The following is a 17955-nucleotide window of genomic DNA, read 5'->3' as shown; positions in this document are numbered from 1 at the left end:
CTATTCCATTCTATTTATCTGTGTGAAATTATGTTTGTAATGTATATGTGTGGTGTATACATACACGTGTACAGAGACCAGAAAACATCAGGAGTCCTTGCTATCACTTTACGATTTATTTCCTGAAGGCAGAGTTTCTCATTGAATTTAGAGCTGGGCAGATGGCCAGAAATCTTCTTTAATCCACAGTCTCCAGCCTGCACTGTGCTGAGGGCTACAGTAATAACTGTCCGTATCTATTTTTTTCATGTGGGTGCCAGAGATTTGAACTGCATTCATGTTTGTATACCAAGTACTCTTACCTGCTGAGCCATCTCCCAAGCACTTAGAGAAGACCCTTTTAGATTCCTTTCTAACCACATACATTAGGAGAATATAGAATCAAAGTTGAGACTGGAGCTGAAGCAAATAAGATGCTAAAAAGGCTTTAGAAAACAATTTGATAAATTTCACTATAAGAAGATTTAGCCACAAGCAATTCTCCCATTAAAATTTGATCTTAATATTTGATGTCCTTGGAAAGTGATCTTTCTAAATTTGCTATGAAATTTCTATGATGACCTTGTGGTTATATTTACTAAAAATCTCCACAGAGATTTGGTCATTTAGAGTCTCAAAAGCAGTTTTGCTAATGGAAATGCAATACATAAACATAAGCTAATCCTATAAGCCAGTATATCTACGATGAAAGACCCCCATCTAAAAAGTCTGAGGATTTTAATTGGCTAGATCTTTAATAAATATATTCAACAACATTCTTACAAAAAGAAACAAAGAAGCAAGCAATAAACCACACCAGCAAAACAAAAGATACCTAAATCTAGATTGGGTTGACAGACAAAAGAGTCCAGAAAAGAAAAACTACAGCATCATTGCACTGCAAGAACATGAACAATATCACAATTCCTCTGCAGCAGCATGCCTTAGGGAGCCACAGGAGAACAGATTCAGGATCGAGATCCAGACTACTGATGGCAGAAAAAGAGGATGATCAGGGACAAAAGAGAGGAGTAAATCAGATTATAAGGTGGTCCAGAAAAAGACATTAGAGAAAATTAATTTCCCCATTACACGATACTTTCTAAGTGTGAGTTTTATTTACTCTTTCTCTCCCTCATTAGAGTAAAGTAAACAGGACAGACCCTTTGTCTTCTTCACACTATCTTCACTAGTGTCTGTTGGGGTGTAGACAATCAATGCATTTCTTGAATAAAAGAATTAACTAACCAACCTATGAACCAACCACTCATCTCTACATCTAGAATACAAAGAAGTAATCTAGAACTCGAAGAAATTACACATTATATACTAATTTAAACTTTTCCCTTTAGAAATCTCAAATTCCTACAATATAGTTTACCAGTATTATTTTTTCAAACAAAGGAAAAAATAAACAACCAGGCAAATTATTAGATTTATGATAGTGAAGTAGAACAACACAAAATAGCAGTGCTGAGATCTACATGAACTGCTATTTTCATAGGTTTGGAAAAAGAAGTTTCTTACAAGAGGTGACAACAGAAAGAAACCCAGGTGATTAAGTGAAAGACTAAAAACATATATCTAAGAGTATCCTGGTTGCTACCAGATTGAATGATGACAAACATTATCTTCTTTAAATACCATGAGTAGTGCACAGCAAGCTGGCTGCTCATTAACTATTATTTTTATATTGCTATTTTTATCAATTGCAGATTTCTTCAGTAGATAAGCCTGTGGAATGTATTAATTTTTATCTTCTCTGAAGTTCTTTAAATAGTGCCTAACAAGAACTCAATAAACATTTACAGAACTGAAAAGAAGACAACTATTATCACTTAATTAATTAGAAAAATAAACAGACTATGAAGATATAAAAAAGTCACCACATTTCATATGCCTGAGTCAATCTAATCAGTATCAAATAATAATTAATCTTCCCCATATTTATAAAAATACAAAGAAAAATGAAAAATATGCCTAGGGCCAATAAGTTAGGAATCCAAATAATAACAGTTAATCAGAAAAGATAAAATGAAGTTGTCAATATTAAGTAAGCCAGTATCCTGACTATTTAAGTACTGTCTGCCTTAATCTGACTGACACCATTTTTCTCTAACACAGGAATTCTATACAACAATATCTGCTTCATTTATGTATTCATGGCACCAGCACAAGCTTGCTTATAATGAATATTTTTTTAAAAAAATCTTTGTTGAACTAATGTAAAATTATCATGATCAGTCCTGGGGTTTTGCTGTTATTTGTTTGTTTGCAATATTGGAAAATGAACTTAGGGCCTGACACATGACCTATCACTAGGGTGTATCCATGTTTATTATTTTACTTTTTAATTTTAGACAGAGTGCCACTAAATTGCCCAGACCTTAAACTCGGGGTCTTTTGTCTTACTTTCCAGGTATCTCAGATTATAGCCCTGTGTGTGCCACTAAGCCTAGCAAGAGTTATAAGCTTCAAACAGCCAGGCAAAAGATGGATAAATTTAAAATATAAATTTTAATGAAATAAATATCTCAGTTCCATGGCAAACATGTATAGAATAAAGTAAGCTTTTACAAAGACTGAAAAATAATTGAAAAGAAAACAATCATATTAGAAAAGCAAAGCGCATAGCAATTACAACATATTGATTAAAGGCAGTATTTCCAAAGACATACAAGGAGAAACAAATTCTACCTACCAATTATCATGTGGAAATAAAGTTGATATATATATATAAACATAGTAAACAAAAATAATCAGTGATATTTAGAAGTACATGGTGAGGACTTTTTAGGCACATAGTGGTATGGAAACAAATGTATCAGTTTTGCTGCATAAGACAAAAACTGCCTTTTTAATACTTATACCCATATATTTGGTGCAGCTCCCACCCCACATCAAATAAACTTCTTTTTTTTTAGTGAACGGAACTATTACAGAGAATCACGACTGGTAAAAGAGCAAAGAATAAGTGACTGTGGAGTATCCACCCTCAAACAAGACATCTATTAAACAATGCATACACCCAAGGCTTAGGGAATATTGGAAGAGATGGCAGATGGATGGTAAGAATCAGAGAGACAGAAAGACTGATGCAAGATATTGTCTTCAGGAACTCTTAATAGCTATGGTTGCCTATCTAAGACTTGCATAAGGCTACCAAAGTTAACATTCCAGTATGGATGAGAGAAAGAGAGTCGGATGTCTTCTGGGACAACTCCCAATAGGCTGTCCATGCCTAAGTGACGAGTTCTACAGTCATGTGCATACAGCTAAGACCCTAAGCAATAGAGAAGATGATACCTGAACTGGCCTTGCCCTGTAGTCAGACTGATGAATATCTTAAATATCACCTACATTGGAGCACCGAACTGACCTCCCAAGGTCCCAATGAGGAGCAGAAGGAGGGAGAACATGAGCAAGGAAGTCAGGACCACGAGGGGTTCACCCACCCATTGAGACAGTGGGGCTGATCTATTGGGAGCTCACCAAGGCCAGTGTGACTGGGACTGAAAAAGCATGGGATAAAACTGGACTCTCTGAACATGGCAAACAATGAGGGCTGATGAGAAGCCAAGGACAATGGCACTGGGTTTTGATCCTACTGCATGTACTGGCTTTGTGAGGGCCTAGCCTGTTTGGGTGCTCACCTTCCTAAACCTGGATAGAGGGGGGAGGACCTTGAACATCCCACAGGGCAGGGAACCCTGACTGCTCTTTGGACTGGAGAGGGAGGGGGAGAAAAGTAGAGGGAGGGGGAGAGGAGTGGGTGGAGGGGGAGGCGGGGAGGAGGCGGAAATTTTTTCAATAAAGAACTATATATCAAAAAAAAAAGAAAACACACTTTGCTTTTATTTTACCTTTAACCAGGTGGTGATGGCACATGCCTTTTTCTATTTTTATCTTTTTTATTGATTTTTATGAGCTCTACATTTTTCTCTGCTCCCCTCCCTGCCTCTCCCCTCCCCTTCAACCCTCTCCCAGGGTCCCTATGCTCCAAATTTACTAAGGAGATCTTGTCTTTTCCTACTTCCCACGTATGTCTATGTATGTCTCTCTTAGGGTCCTCATTATTGTCTAGGTTCTCTGGGATTGTGATGTGTAGGCTGGTTTTGTTTGCTTCATGTTTAAAAACCACTTATGTAGTACATGTGATACTTGTCTTTCGGGGTTTGGGTTACCTCTCTCCAAATGATGTTTTCTAGCTCTGTCCATTTGCCTGCAAAATTCAAGATGTTGTTATTTTTTTCTGCTGTGTAGTACTTTATTGTGTAAATGTACACATTTTCCTTATCCATTTTTCAGTTGAGGGGCATTTAGGTTGTTTCCAGGTTCTGGCTATAGCAAACAATGTTGCTATGAACTTAGTTGAGCACATGTCCTTGTGGCACGATGGGGCATCCTTTGGATATATACCCAAAAGTGGTATTACTGGGTCTTGAGGAAGGCTGTTTCCTAATATTCTGAGAAATCACCACACTGACATCCAAAGGGGCTGTACTAGCTTGCACTCCCACCAGCAATGCAGGAGTGTTTCCTTTTCCCCACAACCTCTCCAGCATAAGTGTCATCAGTGTTTTTGATCTTGGCCATTCTTACAGGTGTAAGATGGAATCTCAGGGTTGTTTTGATTTGCATTTCTCTGATGAGTAAGGATGTTGAACATTACCTGAAGTGTCTTTCAGCCATTTTAGATTCCTCTGTTCAGAGTTCTCTGTTTAGGTCTGTACTCCATTTTTTTTAATTGGATTATTTGTTCTTTTGACAACCAATTTCTTGAGCTCTTTGTATATTTTGGAGATCAGACAAAAACTTTAAATCCATGAAGAAAAAACTGAAGAAGACACCAGAAAGTGGAAAGATCTCCCATGCTCTTGGGTAGGTAGAATTAACATAGTAAAAATGGCAATCTTACCAAAAGCAATCTACAGATTCAATGCAATACCCATCAAAATCCTAGCGAAATTCTTCACAGACCTCGAAAGAACAGTACTCAACTTCATATAGAAAAGCAAAAAACCAGGATAGCCAAAACAATCCTGTACACTAAAAGAACTTCTGGAGGCATCACAATCCCTGACTGCAAACAGTACTGAAAACAGCCTGGTATTGGCATAAAAAGACAGAAGAACCAATGGAACCGAATAGAAGACCCAGGTAATAATCCACACACCAAGCAAAAAATATCAAATGAATAAAAGAAAGCATATTTAACAAGTGGTGCTGGCATAACTGGATATCAACATGTAGAAGAATGAAAATAGATCCATATCTATCACCATGCACAAAACTCAAGTCCAAATGGATCAAAGACCTCAACAAAAAGCCAGCCACACTGAACCTCATAGATGAGAAAGTGGGAAGTACACTTGAACGCATTGGCACAGGAGACCACTTCCTAAATATAACCCCAGCAGCCCAGACACTGAGAGAAACAATTAATAAATGGGACCTCTTGAAACTGAAAAGCTTCTGTAAAGCAAAGGACACGGTCAACAAGACAATACGACAGCCTACAGAATGGGAAAACACTCATTTCTATAATACTGTATGAAACAATTATGAAATTGGAGAATGCTAAAATACTTTATGAAACAATAAAAATAATGAATAGCAGAAAAAAATTACCATTTTCGTTGGATGTGCCATATTAGCTAACAGATTAAAGACTGACCACTTCTAGTCACTGGGAAACACTGATTACCTGAGATGAACTAAATTCCTCTAGTTATTTTGGAGGAGACAAAGGTATATTTTGGTTCTTTCTACTAAAGTCTAAGATATTCTTGTTGATGTGTTTGCTTTGGTAATTAGGGTATGTAACTTTGCCTTTTCAAAATATATACATTGCTTTCAGAGCACATTTTATGTAGTCTTTTGGGGTAGGGATTCACAAGGGAAAATAATTAAAAACCAAAGACATTATTCTGGAGAAAAGCGCAGATAAGCTTAAGATTGTATTTAAGATCTCCATGGTCCAGGGACACACATGAAAGCATTTTGCCTTCCAATTTTCAGAGCTCTAAATACTTAAGACACAGAGACTGGCTGGCTAAACATGACCCATAACATCCAAATGTTGTTCAAATTTACCTTTTGAAGATGCTCTTAATAATAAGCTATTGTCTTAACACCACCCCTGTCTTTTACACGGTGTGTAAATTTTGCTTCGATCAGGCCCAGGTAAATCTTAAATAATCTCCTTTAGAAAAATTGTACTACAAGTTCTTTGAGATTTAAAACAAAATGGCACTTTCAATTCACTACATAATTTAGATTTGGCAAAAACACTATCCTTATAATTTCATTACTCTCAGAGAGATCAGGATCAGAGAAAAAGCTGCCAAGTTGTAATTTTTTTAATCTAAAATTTAAATGATAACAGCAAACACATAAGCATTCCCTTCTTTAAGGTCTGCACAAGTATGCTCTAGGAGAAAGATAGAATTGTTATTCCTACTTTACTGCTGTAAAAAGGGGAAGAGAAATTAAGCAACCAGTTGAAGGAGCCTCCTCTATCAGGATTCTTACCCAGTCTGACTGCAAAGTCAACTCTTATGAGTCATATAGTATATACTACATGACAAGTTTCCAACTTTTATGAACTAATAGGGTTTACAGACTTGCTTGTATTTAACACAAGTTCACCTCTTTATTACAATACAGGAAACATTCAGAGCCTGGAGTGAGCTAGTCTTTGTTTACCGAGTAGATTCCTAAGCAGAGGCTGATACCAAAAAATAAATAAATCACATACTTATGGTTTAGAGGATTTAGCTATAAAATTCATCCTACTTAACTTCCTCACTACATATAAATGCAAACAAGAAGATACTAGCAAGCAACAATATAAAAGAGAAAAATGGGGCAGAGTCTGTAAAACCCTAAAAATTTAGATACATAGAAAGAAGGGACGGCACAAAGCAAATGGAGAGATGGAAAAGAGAGTAACAAAGAACCTTGATACAGGAACCTGATCTTCTACATTAGACCTAGGGGCATTAAGGGAGTAGATAAGGGAAAGATCTTCATACTTTAAGCCAAAATGTAACAGAGAAAAACTGTAGGTAATGTGTTGTAAAACTAATTAAATTTTCACTTATATGATTTAAGGTTTAGTAATTTTCTATATTTCTTTATGTTAAAAACTTTGGAATAATTTCTGGGTCAAAATTCATTTCCTTGACATGCACTCAGTTTTCAGTCTTTCCACCATTTCTGTATTTCCTTTTCTGTACAGTCTCCTTCCCTATCGTATCATAACATTCATTCATATCCAGATCTAGTTTTGCTCTCTGCTTTTGCGTTTTCTTTCTACTAATGTGGAGCTTAGTCCTTTTACTTCTTGGAGTACTTATCTGAACATATCGTTTTCCCCCACACTATTCTATCTTCTTACAAACCAATATAAGCTTACCTCTGTGCAGTTGACATTAGTTGAGACTGTGGGGTTTTGAATGATTTTGAACCCCTTGAATCTGACCCATTTCCAGTCCCAATTTTCTTGTTAGATACTGTCCAAGTCAAGGTTTCAACTGAGATTAAAAACTAGTTGAGGAAGAAAAGGTTTATCTGAGTTCATACTCTTCCCACTAAGGGAAATCAAGACAAGAACTAAAGGCAGAACACTGAAGCCAGGAACTGAAGCAGAGGATATGGAGGAACGTGGCTATTGGGTGTGCTGCCCTTGGTTTGTGCAGCCTATTTTCTTATGTACCCAGGACCACCTTACCAGGGATACCACTACCTACAATGGGCTGAGCCTTCCCACATCAGTCACCAATTAATACCCCACAGGCTTGCCCACAAAGCCATTAAGATGACATTTTCACACCTATGGTTTCCTCTTAGAAAAATTGTGCCAAGTTAAAAATAAAAAGAGGCATTTTTCCTAATTGTTCTGTAGTAACTTTTTAAAATCTATATTCTCACAGCCACTCTCCAGCTTTACTTGAATCGACATTTCTTTTACATTTTCCTGCTCATTCACTACTTTTTCAGTAACAGACTGCTTCAAGAGGATGCACAACCCAGGCAGTGGCTTTACAACAATGTTTGGTCTTGGGGCAAAAGAACAAGTACTCATAGTGAATTTCCTATGTTCTATTTCAATAATTTTATTTTCACTCTTCCTTATTTTATATATACTATGCAGCTACATATCTTTCATTTATAATTCATTTATATGTAATTAATTTAGTCACTCTCATTTTGGTTCAGACACACCAACATTTCTATTTATAGACTACTGATAAATAATTTGGAAATATAGAAAAACATACAAGAAACTAATCTCATGCCTTGTTGCCACTAAAATTCTTACACAGCCCAACATGTAAAATCTTAAATTTACTTACACACACACACACACACACACACACACACACACAAAACATATTTTTCTATAATTCATGCATAGATTCATATTTATCAGCCACTTCTATGGCTTTGAACATGCTCTTCAAGACAGCCCTTCATGGTCATTCCCTAAAGGGTTCCTCTTCTCATCACTCATTTCTCAATTCAAATAGCATGACATAACTTTATCTTACTATATGATTTTCCTGACCTAATTCACTGAAATTTCCTGACCCAATTTCACTCTCTGATTTCTAGATTATCACTACCATTTTTTAAAATTATAAACTTATTCACTGTCTAACTCACTTATTAGAGATGCTATCTGTCTTGTTCATTGCCAATTTACTGGCCCCTAGATGTCATGCCTGGCACATAGTAAGCACTCAAATACCTGAATAATGAATAAATGAATACATAAAAGTTATTAGGACATTAATATTCAAGTCATAAAAACTTATTAAGCACCTAAAATGCACAAAGTAATTTTTAAAGTTAATCTTAGATTGATGAATGTTCTACTGCTAATATAACTAAATATGATAGAAAAGTCCAAGACTAATCTGAAGGAGAAAATGAGAATGCTATAGAATTAAACTTCAAATGACTTGACATATAAAAAGAGCAAGCATTGTTTTTCTCCATCATCATCCCTTTCATATTACCCTATCACACTACTAATATGTCACTACATTCTTTTATATGCCAAAAACTGTTGCATTAAACTGAAAGTAACAGTGACAATCATTTCATACTTTCACTGAAAAATGATAGGTCAATTCTTACAAAACATGGACGACTGGGAGTGAAGCTAAATCCTAAGCGCAGTAACGCAAATTCAGTCTGTGCCTTGTGTGCACACAGGCATACTACTTTCCTCCAGACTTTATTATGATTCAAATACATCAACAGGCTAAAAAGTGATTTTCCTCCACCATGAAATAGCAGTCATTTTAGGCTTTTTAGGTCATTTGGTTTCCTTCTTAGCTACTCAACTACCATGATAGTCAAAACTTAGCAAAGGCAAGAAAAATGCAGATAAATGAGCATGGCTGTACCCCAATACAAAAACAAGTGATGGGAGTATGTCTAGATACTTAGAGTGAACCTAGCAGTGAGCAATCCATAATAGAGACAGGAGCATTTACAATCATATTTTAATTAGATGAAGTGCAAGGAAGATAAGTTGTTTAGACTCAACTTTCACGTTTTACACAATGCTTTTATATGAAATATATAAAAAATGTGTGTGTATATATACTTGAGATATATAACATTATATATATATATATATATGCACATACATACATACATACATACATACATACACACACACACACACATACATACTGGGGATACAGGAAATTATGTGGTACATGACCCCCTACAGGCACCTTTGTATCTACCACCTAATCCAGTAGTCAATTTATTAATTGGTAACAATTTTCTACTCTACATTCTGCCTACAGCCTCTGTAGTGAATGACACTGACGATCAGTTTTCATGAAGATTCCAACCCAAACATTCAGAATAACCAATAAATTTCACTCTACATTTCTGTCATCCAATTTGGTTTTATCTGTGCTAGCTACATAAATCTCTCAACTACAAAGTGTCAAAATAAATTTTTTAGCTTCAACTAGGGTCTTGCAGAAAATGCCAAATCTGTAACATCTAAATGCAAAGTTTAACATTAAGTTACATCAGCATGTCATACAACAGCATCTTTTAAAATAAAATGAGGAAAACATAAAGTAAAAATTTGGATAATATAAAAGAATTGAATTCTGTATTCAGTAAAAGAAAACACTTGAGAATCCTAGTAAAAGTAAACCTTGAGACGTTTGAAATATCCATTCTAAATAATGGGAGCGTTTAGGTAATTGTCTGTTCAAAACAAGGATCAAGCTTTTTGAGGTCATAAAATGCTCGACCTTCCCAGGTCTGATGAATGCAGAAAGCTTACCACTAAATTACACAAAAGATGGTAAGATTGTTGAATCTATCTGGAAAATAACATTTTCAAAAGCTCCATACACTAACTGATTCATTAAAGAAATAATTAGACAGACTATTTTCCCTAATATAAAGGGAAATAAAAAATGTTGTGATATTCGCAAAGAGGATGAAGTGTTCGCATCTCACTGTGTGACTTGAATGATGTTATTAGCTATGCTCTTGCTATGGGTACTCATCATGGTGAAGAAAAGCATTTTCCAAAGAACATAGCCTTGCTGATCCTGGGTTCCTGCTAATATCCCACGATAGAACAGGAGCTTTCACACACAATCAAACTGACAGTCATTTACTCTGCACTCAGAAAGGCCAAAAGTAGAGCACAAATCATAAAGTGCCAAAATTAAGGCTAAGTGCAAACCTCTCAACTTCACTCCAGTATCAGCAAATAGCACCCATTTACATGTAAAAAACAAAAATGCCATGTGCCATGAGCTGAAGGGGAGAGTACAAAGGGATTGGAGTGATTTATTTGCCTTAACCCCAGCTCATCTGCCTCACTGAAAAGATTAAAAAGATTAAAACTAACTTTGCTGAAGAGTTGAGTGCTCTTGGTACAGTCTGTCTAATCACCCAAAGCTCTATAGTTTCTCTCTCTTCTCCTAAATTGCGCTCTCGCGCCCTCTCTCTCTCTCTCTCTCTCTCTCTCTCTCTCTCTCTCTGTTCTCATAAACAGTTCTTTCTTCCTCCCTCCCATTTTCTTTCTCTCTGCTTTTCTCCTTAACACACACACACGCACCACATATAATGTTATCAGTTAACCTGAATGACATTATTCTTCTAAAAACTGCATATGACTACTGGCAAGACAATACAGAAACAAGTATGTCAACCACTAAAAAATGATGGTAACAGGATTCAAATGAAGTGTCACGTACATAAATCAGATACATATTCTATACAGCAATAATTACAAACAACCCTAAAAATTAGCATAAAGGTCTCAATGAAACTAACAGAAGTGAAGATAGGCTGCTTCCACAGATACAGCTGTGTCACTTTCCTTTCAAACAGAGAGATATTGCATATAATTTCGCTAATGAAAGTGAACCAAGTTGGTATGAAAGATTTTAAAAAGGGTTTTAGGAATAGCAAGCAGACTGTGACTGAAGGTTTGATGGCTTCAGAAGGCACCATGTCCACATATCTCCAAATAACTGACATGATATACTGAGCAACAAGTCTGAGGCCACTGAGAGTCTAGAAAGAACAAGTACACCCTAGGTTAGTACATTACCACCCATAAGCTTTACGTTAGAAAAGTCTGTAGAACACTCTGGAAATACTGCAGAAAGCTACATTTTTACCTTGGGCTGTGGGTAGCAGTCAGGCAAACTGAAAAAGCCAGTAACATGTCAGAGGAACCACAAATCAGCATTTAACTATTTCTCAAGGATAACAAAACCAAATTTTTTTTTTGCTTACTACGTAGAGGAAGATATTGCTTTAAAGGGTTGAAGGAAATGTTTAACCACCTTGCAAGGATTCAAAAAACAATCTTCACAAGAAAATGATCCTACATAAAAGGTATATGAACATTTGCCTTCAGTCTAGTGTTTGTGAGGATGAGACAGCAGAGTCCCGCTCAATTGAAGACCAACCTAGAATACATAGATAGGACTACTGCATCTATATAGCAAGAACAGACTAAAAAACTAAAAACAAAACTAGCTACATGTACCTTCAAGAATTATGTAGAAAAATATCACCAATTTTTTAAAATAATAAGAAATATAAGTATTAATAAAAGACATGCAATAGATATGAGAATATGTATGCAACATAGGTAACAAGCAAAAGCTTTATATTCATATTACATAACAACTGAAAATAAAGGCTATTCAATATAATTTTTGAACTGCTTAAAATAATTCAGATATTAATGAAAATTAAACTTGATTACTCAAAAGAATATTAAGAGATGGTAATCCTTAGAGGAATAAACTTGAAGAACAAAATAGATATACTTTTAATTCCATTTCTTTACCCCCAAATTTAAAGATCTGCCAATATCTATAGCTTGAGAGATGACGAAACAAAGGAAACTGGGAGACACATATAGAGTTATTTTCCATTCAATTTCAAAGTTTAAATTCATCAGCTCAAACGCAATAGTTTTCCTACATGTACACAAAGGAATGTTTACAAGGATGTTTATATAACTGACTATAATAGAAACACTAAAAAGAGAAAATAATAAAGGAGAAGAGGGAGAGAAGAAGTAGGGGAACAGTAGAGAAGACAGAGTAACCGGGGAGGGGAAGGAAAGGCAAGGGACAGGAGAGCAGACATAGACATATTTAACATCCAACAATGTAACTGGAAAACTATAGTCCATCCACACAGCAGAATCTCTAGCAGCTGAATGTGGAGGGCTGTATGTAATAACTGATAACTCTGAATGACTATGATACAAAATAAACTCAAGTATGTTACTGAAAGTGCCAGCTTCTCAGTTCGGAGCACACCTATTGTCTTTCTCTTAGCTAGAGTCTTCACATAATTTATACAGTAGGCAATCCTAAGCAACTGAATTTTTGTCTGAACAACACCGCTATATAAATGCTCATCTAAAATATTATTTTCAACTGGGAAAGTACCTGGGAAACAGTTCTAGTCCAGTATGGTTTTACAGCCATTTCCAGGTCAACCAAGGTTACAAAGCAAGACCGGTCTAAAAAAATATGACAATTTTCACTTTATATAACTACACTTAAGGAATATGTTATTGGGATATAAGTGTTTACTGAGCATTGGACAATGTCTTACATTTGAAAGTAGATTGGACATTACTTGCTTATTTCCCATCAGGTTGATTTTTCACATATATCTACTTTCTGTGATACCAATGCCAACATTTATCATTGTGTTTATGAAGCTTCATGTAGGGCACTACTTTTAGCACACCACTTTAAGTCCCAGGACACGTAGTTACTGTTAGCTCTGCTTCCAGTTGCCAGGTAGAATCATTAGACTATCCACCTTGCATAAATTAATATTTAAGGGAAAAGTCAGTGAAGAAGCCTGTTTCACAACAACCTAACACCAGACCTCAAGAAATAAGAAAACAAGTACAAAACACAAGCAACATAAGCATAGAATGAAACAATAAAGAGCAGAGTATAAATGAGAGAGGAAACAAAACATAAAACCAAAATGGTACTTAGACAATGAATTTTTTCTTAAAAGATAAAGCCTAACTGATAAACTTTCATCTAGATTAAGAAAAAGAAAGAACTCAATTACATCAACGACAAAAAAAAAAAGATTACAACTGACCGACACAATGCTTGTCATTATTTGTTCTCCTTTGAAAATGTTTCAAAAATATAAAAAGACGATTAATGTAATAAGTTATCAAATACATATCACTTATATTTTTAAATATTAGCATTTGGCACTCTTTCTTAAGATATCTTTATAGATCTTTCTATGTAAAGCAGTCCCCTACAGTTTCCATTCCATTATTTTCCCCCTGGAAACAACCACTTTCCTCACATTAATGTGTATGCATTTAGTCACATCTTGGTTATCTTTATTTTGTTTATGCATATAGGTACATATATGTCTATAAGCACGTCAAGCAGTTTTGTATATTTGAGATTCATATAAAAATGTGTCCCCACACTTTAAGGTTTCCACTCTACATCCCTGGGAGCTCCAGGTTCAAGTGCACAAAAAGCACACAGAAGAATTATTAATTAGTTTTAAGGGAAATATAATAATATAAAATATTTTTAGAGAGATGGAGCTTTAGAGATTGTTATAAAGCAAATACACACCAACAAACTTCATAACCTAGATGAATGGGCAAATTCCTCTACAACGCCATATGCAGACTAAGCCATGAAGAAACAGAATCTGAACAACCAACAACAAACAAGAACTTTGAGGCAGAAATAAGAAAAAAATAGTCCTGGGCAGCTTCCCTACTGGTTTTGTCTTTCTTGTAAAGAAAGGAGATTCCAATACAAATGTCAGTTTTCTGTCATTAACAACTGGCCCAGTTACCCCATTAGTTCCTAAATGTCTTCATAATATGATATAAAGACAAAAATTTGGAGTTTTTTTTTTGTTAAAACCTATGTTACAAACAGTAAAAACAATACCAAACAAACAAAAAATTCAGAGATAATCGATACTATTGTAATTACGTAAAATTAAAAGAATAATCTTTAACTCTAAATTAACTGGTCTTTACTAGTACATATTTAAACTACTTAATGCATAATTTGAGCTCATTTAATGACCTAGACTATTTTGTTAAATTTAATAAAATGAACGTGCTGAATGCTCGCTCTCTTGTCTTTTTTGTAAGTATCTCCAAGTCTTTGATAACTACTAACCTGATCTTTACTTCTGTTATCAACAGGCTTGTATCTCATTTCTGAGTGTGATCATATGTTGCTTGTCTTTCTGCACCTGACTTATTTAGTTCATATTTTTTAGGTCCAACTATGCAAATTACAGAATTCCATGCTTTTAAATGTCTGAAAATTATTCCATTTTGTGCATATATTACATTATCTTTATCAATTTATCTACTGATTAGCTGTTGCACTGGAAAATTGATTGATGTTATGGTAATAGAAAACCTTATTATTCTATGGCATAGCAGGACTAATATAATCAACAACAATACTATACATATCTACAGGCAGAAGAAATAAATTTGAATGTGTTCACCATAAGAAATGATAAGTTTAAGATGGTATATCTGCTAATTATCTTCAGTTGATCATTGAGATGTCATGAAACATGACATTATAGATCATAACGTTATACAGTCAACCATCTGTCAAAAATGTACAAAACAACGTATCAAAAATGCCATTTCACAAAGAGAATGAACACGCAATATTCATCTGATAACTGCTACTTAACCTCAAGTGTGTGGTTACTGAATGCTTGTTATAAAAGCTTACTCTTATAAAGGTCTCCATTTTACTTCTAAATGCTGTATTTCTAATGATTCTAATGGAACAAATCTGAATAAAAATATAATTTAGAATTATAATTACAACATATTATGTATTTTAAATGCATAATAAAAATACTGGTGTGGGAGAATTGTCTGAATTCTGTTAATTATATTTTAAATAAATGTTGATTGGCCAGGCAGGAAGTATAGGCATATCAACCAGACAGGAAGTAGGGGCAGGGCGATGAGAACAGGAGAATTCTGGAAAGGAGGAAGCGCATTCCTCAAACTCCTGCCCAGATCTCCGAAGAAGCAGGATGTGACCTGCCCTGCTGAAAAAGGAACTGAGTCACATGGTTAACATAAATCAGAATAATAGGGTAATATAAGTGATAAGTGAAAAGCTAATAAGAAGCCTGAGCTAATGGGCCAATCAGTTTATAACCTATGTAGAACTGTGTGTGATTTTCTTTGGGACTTGCTGGCTGTAGGGTACTGGGCGGGACAGAAATCCCAACAAGCAGGCCCTCATGTTACAGAATGGTGCCCACGTGGATAACTGCATCTACAGAAAGCCTGACAAAGCTTGGGAAAAAATAGAGTAAAGCATGTTTTCTTGGTAGCAGCAATTTCTCGGGTCTGCTCTGCTTTCTAGTGGCAAGCAAGCACTCTCATCTAAGAGAGGATTCCTGACTCAGCTTTAGTCATAAAACCTTGCAGCTCCTTTAAGAGGTCCTGCCATGAACACTTGAATAGTGTTGATGAAAAGCTGACCACATACTTTTTGGTTTTCAGCTGTAGCAGAAAAGAAAGCTGTGCCGTTTTAAACTGCTGGCTTTCTGGGCCATCCTGCCAAGGCTAACTCTGACTCTTTGAGGCAGGAGGTCCGATTACAGAGAGAGCATGGAACTGTTGTTTGTGGACACACTGTTACAACTTGTTTGCTAGCAAGGAACTTGAAACACCACAGAGTTGTGGCAATAAACATGGCTATAGCTAGTACTTCCACTATGAGGCTGGAATCTCAAAAACCTAAAAAATGGGCTGGATCTAGCCATCAAAGCCATGGCTTTAATCCTCTTCATACTGCTTAGCAAATTAAAGACTCATGTAGTCAGAAAAAAAGAAATATACAATAAAGAGAGATTCAAAGACAAAGAAAACCTCTAAATGGTTTAAAGTGTGTTAAAAATATATGCAGGCTAAAGGTTAAAGTTCTTAAAGTAAAAAAGAAAGAGAGTAGTTGGGTGTGGTGATACACACCTTTAATCCCAATGCCTGGGAGGCAGAGGCAGCAGATCTCTGTGAGTTCAAGGTGTGGTGGAGGACACCTTTAATCCCAGCACTTGGGAGGCAGACACAAGTGGATCTCTGAGTTCAAGGAAAGCCTGGTCTACAGAGGGAGTTCCAGGACAAACATACACAGAGAACCTGTCTCAAAAAGCCAAAAGTTAAAAGTAGAAATAAAAGAGAGTTTAAAATAAAGTCACGTAAAGATGAAAAATACAGAGAATCTTGATACTGTATGTTATTATGCTCTCTTTGAATTGTTTGAATGCTGAGGAAGGAGCTACAGTTGCTAAAAGAGATTTGCTTATAAATGCTGCTGAATTAATTCAAGATAGGTATTTTGAAAATACCTTGACATCAAAATTGAAGTCAAAAGGTATGTTACTTTGGATAAGAGATTTTGCTTTATTTCCACAGGAAATGAGAGGCTGTGGATTCATTATGAATTAAGAAAAATCAGATTTGATCAAGGAAGACTACCTGAAAAATCTCCAGTAGGAACAGATGGCCCAGATGTCCAAGTTCTATATCCAGAACAGGTTCAAGATGCTGCCTGAGATGATCAAGACTCACAGGATACTCCATTCAGGACTAGATCATAACTCTAAATTTTCTTAAGGTCTCCATAAGATTATTAGTGCCCCCAACCAGCTAGAAGTAGCCTGAAATACTACATCCACATTCCCCCAAATGGACTATGGATATTTTCCTTTGTTTAAAAAAAATAGGGGGAAATGGTGTGGGAGAATTGTCTGTATTCTGTTAATCACATTTTAAATAAATTCTGATTGGCAAGACAGGATGTATAGGCGGGTCAACCAGACAGGAAGTAGAGGCAGGGCAATGAGAACAGGTGAATTCTGGGAAGGAGGAAGCCCATTCCTCTCACTCCTGCACACGTCACCGAAGAAGCAGGATGTGACTTACCCTACTGAAAAAGGTACTGAGCCACATGACTAACACAGATCAGAATAATGGGTTAATATAAGTGAGAAGAGCTAATAAGAAGTCTGAGCTAATAGGCCAATCAGTTTATGAAGACTTCTGTGTGATTCTTTGGGGCTAAACGGCCGTGGGAACTGGACAGGTCAGAAAACTCCAACAAGCAACCCCTCGTGTTACAAAATACACATTTGCATGCAAAATTCAAGAAGTCATTGTTTTTTGACAGAGCACAAGCAAGGAACTCAGGGCCATGAGGGGTGCACCCACACACTGAGACAATGGGGATGTTCTTTCAGGAACTCACCAAGGCCAGCTGGACAGGGTCTGAAAAAGCATGGGATAAAACCGGACCACTGAACATAGGGGACAATGAGGACTGCTGAGAAGTCAAGAACAATGGCAATAGGTTTTGATCCTACTGCACGTACTGGCTTTGTGGGAGC

General features: G+C 35.9%; 1 protein-coding gene across 16 annotated transcripts in view; it reads right to left on the bottom strand.

Moving 5' to 3' along the window:
* Positions 1-17955, bottom strand: part of Zbtb20 (zinc finger and BTB domain containing 20) — a 766528-nt gene that overhangs the window by 625311 nt on the left and 123262 nt on the right. The window lies entirely within an intron of this gene.

Source organism: Microtus pennsylvanicus, chromosome 1 (genome assembly GCF_037038515.1).
Source record: "Microtus pennsylvanicus isolate mMicPen1 chromosome 1, mMicPen1.hap1, whole genome shotgun sequence".
Taxonomy (NCBI): Eukaryota; Metazoa; Chordata; class Mammalia; order Rodentia; family Cricetidae; genus Microtus; species Microtus pennsylvanicus.
This window is presented reverse-complemented; position numbering and strand designations above follow the sequence as displayed.